This window comes from Ipomoea nil, unplaced genomic scaffold, assembly GCF_001879475.1.
Source record: "Ipomoea nil cultivar Tokyo-kokei standard unplaced genomic scaffold, Asagao_1.1 scaffold2555, whole genome shotgun sequence".
Taxonomy (NCBI): Eukaryota; Viridiplantae; Streptophyta; class Magnoliopsida; order Solanales; family Convolvulaceae; genus Ipomoea; species Ipomoea nil.
Window position 1 is genome coordinate 240016 of NW_017618983.1, and position 4985 is coordinate 245000.

A 4985-nucleotide genomic window follows, 5' to 3' on the forward strand; every position below is an offset into this window, starting at 1 on the left:
TATTTTGATTTGCATCATACTTTGAACACATGCAGCACACATATTTTATATTTTACTAGTGCGAGTAATAATAATTAGTAAGTAAATGCCTTATCTCAGCAAGAAAAATTTGAAACTCGCTCTTTCCGGGAGAAATCTAAGACACCTATCAAATTTGAACTGCTCTTCATTGGTCAAAATCACTAGCATAAGGCAAAATAGAATACGCAAGACAGAACTGGAGAAGGACGTTACATTATTGCATGTTTAGACTAATTGGGAGTAAAGAATATTTCATTCACTAATATATGTGTTCAATACAAATTAAAAGACTTGAGTAAAAATGAAAAAGAAAGAAAACGTACAATTGGAAATATACAATTGAATAGGCTCAAAGTTACAGTAATAACCAAGAATACAATTGAATAGGCTCAAAGTTACAGTAATAACCAAGAATACTAAATAGGTTAAAACTAGGCATGAAGCGCTCTAGAAATATGCTGTAGGTAAGCTGAAGAGCAGCCCCTACAGAAATGCCTCAAACAAAGTGTACAATTAGCGGCTTTGTATACCCCCATGCTCCCTGAAATTCTTGCAAAGTATTTGACATTACATAACAATGCAAGCAATTCCCTCAAAAGAAAATTTTAGTAATGGATGCATGCATGCTAAGTTGCTTGGAAGAGATGATAACCAGTTAGCTTTATCTTATTAATACATAATTTTCTTTTACACACAAAATAACAGAATGTTTTTAGTTTAACGTGTTCATTACATTTTGTTTAGTATGAGAACTCATTTGACACTTGATACCAATAATTATAATTATAATTAGAAAAAAAAAATACATGCATTCACCTTCAAAAAAGCGTCCACCTCCTTGAATTAAGAAGCTCGTTCATGATCAGCCCACTTGCCCTCCTTCTATTGACTTCAACACTTGTTCACCCATTTCCTTGCACCCCACTAATTTCTGAAACAAACATGCCAACCAACCATCAATCAATGTTACAGGCCGGGAAATATAGGTAACTAAGGTCTGTCAATGAAGGCATGCTTACCCGGCCTTGAAGCTTTTTAAAAGAACATTTGTCAAATTAATTATAACGATGTGGAATAAAAGAACATGCCTAATCGGTTTCTCTTGGTGTAGATGCAAGTTAACAGCTGGCTACAAGGGAGGGAAGTATAAAATTTCTGACTTCCATTCCATATGTATTTTAAATCCGGCCACCAAGAAATTCAATCTCAAATATGGCAAATGAAGTCATGGCGTATAACCAGGAAAAATGAACACGTTTTTTGACTACCACAAATATCCAAAGCAAAAATAGAGGTGAATCCTTGCCCTATTGGTTCGAGCCGATCAGCTATGGGTAACCTAAAAAGGGTTGTGGGATTTCCCTCGTCATCCAAAAAAAGATACATACATGCTCAACAGAATATATGTCACCAGTGCGAAACCCTTGATTTAAAGTGTCCAAAACAGCTGCCTCAATCTCCTAGGCCATATTTGAGAAGCATAGCAGCACTAAGCACTGTTGCTAAAGGATTTGCTTTATCCTACATCATGTTGAAACCCCCATGTTAGCCAAGCCAAGAAAGATAGATGATAGATAGATGAGGCAAATACTCAGATCTGATCTTCATTGTAATGTGAGTGAAATAGTCTGACCTGTCCAGCAATATCAGGAGCAGAACCATGTATTGGTTCAAACAGTCCAGGTCCCTACACCCAACAATTCCGAACATAAAACAAATTCAATAGAAAACCCAGACATTAAAATTTAAAGAGAAATGCAGATGAGGTAGGTGATTATACCGATTCTCCAACACTGGCAGATGGAAGCATACCAATACTTCCAGTAATCATTGAAGCTTCATCAGATAGAATATCACCAAATATATTGTTTGTTACAATCGTATCAAACTGCAATAGTCCAATTACAATTATAACTCTTATTTCATAATCTATCTCAAACAAAATGACAATCAAGATTTATATTTAAAAAAAAAAAAAAAAAAAAAAAAAAAAAAAAAAAAAAAAAACCTGCTTTGGATTGCGAACAAGCTGCATGGCAGCTTTGTCCACATACATATGTGAAAGTTCCACATCAGGGTACTCTTTGGACAACTCTGAAACAATCCTTCTCCAATGCATAGAGGCCTGGAAAATATCAAGAGTGAGGCCCATCCATTCTCACATTTTGTCCTCAATTCATTTCTAGTGAAATATATTGTAAAGATACAATCCTTCTCCAATGCATAGAGGCCTGGAAAATATCAAGAGTGAGGCCCATCCATTCTCACATTTTGTCCTCAATTCATTTCTAGTGAAATATATTGTAAAGATACAAGTGCAAAATGCTCTTGCAATATATCAGTGTTTAGTTTTATATCATCATATTACATTTATAGCATGATTATGTATGTTATAATTACAAGCAAACAACTAATACATTTACAAAGTGTGGTTTGGTTATAAAAGAAAAGAAATAGTAGAAAGAGAGTGGCATCAAATCTCCACCTATCCAAAACAGAAATGGTTAGCACTAGTGACATGAATGAAACTCTAACAAAGTGGACAAGTAAAGAGAAAGGGAAAACTCTGAGGGGGTGAAAGGAAAAGAGCAGAAAGTAAACAACAAAAGGCATATTAGTGGAATCTATCTTCACGCTTGTATTATATAATATATAATATGAATTTTTCAGTGTCCATTGACATTTGTGACACTGCACAACTGTCCTTGATGGTACATAATCCTTTTGAACTCTTATTTGCTTAAAGCGAAATATTGAATAAAACATAAGTTAGTCTACCAGACTATGCATGTAAGCATGGTCTATGTGGAGGGGGAAACAAAAGAGGGGTATACAAACAAATAAAAACTACTTTGTTATCAATTATCATAATATACCTCCAACACATTTGCTTTATCAACAGAAAAGAGTTTTCCTCGACGTTTTCGTGCAGTTTCAAATGCTACATGAGCAATACGTTCTACCTGGCAAGAGAATCTCACATCAGATTCCAAAAGATTGCCCAAAAAAAAAAAAGTTCAATAGGAAATATGGTGCCAAAAGTATGTGAATATCCAAATTGTGAAGTGCAAAAAGAGTGTTATTTTAATAAAATTCTGAAAAAAGTATTACACTGATAAAGACAATGAAAACTCCTTATCCAAACATCAATTTGCAACAAATGGGAACATATTTAAGTGGACTAAACCTACAACTGTAATGAAAGAATGACGCCTAACTGTTTTTTTTTTTTTTTAGATCAAAAAGTGTACCTCAAAAGTTGCATAAATCTCAGTATTGGAACCAATTTCCTCACCATTTTCATTTGTACCAAAACCCCTTGGTTTGCCAAAATAAATACCTGTCACCAGATTATAATAATCAGGTCAAGTGGGCAACAGATGTTTTCAACAAATAGATGTAAATAAGATATTAGAACTAACTGTCAGGACGAAATCCAAATTATGATTGTTTAGACCACCTAAACTAACCTCCTGTAAGTTCCCTGACAACCATTAGGTCTAAACCTTCTGCAACTTCTCTCTTCAATGTCGAAGCATCTACCAACTGAATTACATGGATGTAAGATTCAGATTATATGAGCTACAACCTCAATTATGGAGGAAATATGACATTTATCACACTATTCACATATAAAGAATTTAAAAGAAATAAAATAAGCGAGGGGATCTATTACCATTTTACTTTGTGTAACGTCAATTTTACTCCCAGAAACTACACAATAAGGAACATTTAGCCCCCTTACAAATTATTAAGGTGGATAAAATACCAAAGTGAAATACATATCATATATCTTGTAGGCTTTTTCTGGAAAAAGCTCCATGTTCCATATTATATTTTCTTCTAAATGTCATCTATTCTCATCAAACTATTAAAGTTTCAAAAAGTTATAGGTATAAAAATATTTAAAAAATTACTTAAATCACAAAATAAAACTTTACATTCATTTTTACAATTTAAAATATATATATATATATATATATATATATATATATATATATATATATATATATATATATATATATATATATATATATATATATATATATATATATATATATATATCCGTCTAAAAAAATCTTGATAATTGAATTTTTCAATACAATTCTTGAATGTATAATACTTATATATAAGGATTTTTTTAAAGTATTTTTATATAGCCAAAAAATTCAAATCATCACTGACCATCACCAAGGCTATTAAATGTTTTTATTTGCCTAGAGCTAATAGAATTAAAAAGTAAATTGATCATATGTGAAGCATATTAATTCAATAGGAACTGAAGAAGTCATCAATATGCTAAGCAAACTTAAAATTCATATCTCTAAGAACCCTAAATTAAAAATTTTATTAGGACATTTAAAAAAGGAAGTGTTCAAGATAACCACCAAAGAGGCATACCCTATGGGTTTTTAAATTATTTCCCATCAAATGGATAAAAAAACCATCACCGTACATTACAATAGAATAAGAGTCTAACCTTAACAACTCAATACTTCAAGTCTAAATTAAAATTACCTGTGGCAGGACTGACGCAGGTCTCAAGTTTGCAAAAACCTTAAGACCCTCTCAAAGTTGAAGCAATCTGGTCTCAGGCTTCAAATGCTTTTCGTTGTTGTCCCATTATCCCGTATATAATAAGAGTATTGTAGCATTCAGTGAATCAAAAAGGATAAATCATGTACAGATATAATAGCACACAACTATAAAACTTAAGCGTAAAATGCTCACCCTCCAATTGCTCCAAGAAGAACAGCATCCGATTGCTTTGATGCTGAAAGAGTCTCCTCAGGCAAAGGCACTCCTGTCAAATCAATAGCAGCCCCACCCATAGGCATCTCATTGAACCCAAACTCAATTCCTGCAACATTTCCAAATCAATATAACCATTAATTGTAATGCTATGACTGCTACCCACCCCTACAAATTTTTCCCTTCCTATCTACCCTCATGACATAGCACCT

General features: G+C 32.9%; 1 pseudogene; it reads right to left on the minus strand.

Annotated features, from left to right (window-relative positions):
* Positions 1 to 285: 285 nt before the first annotated feature.
* LOC109153868 overlaps positions 286 to 4985 on the minus strand; it is a 36221-nt pseudogene continuing 31521 nt past the window's right edge.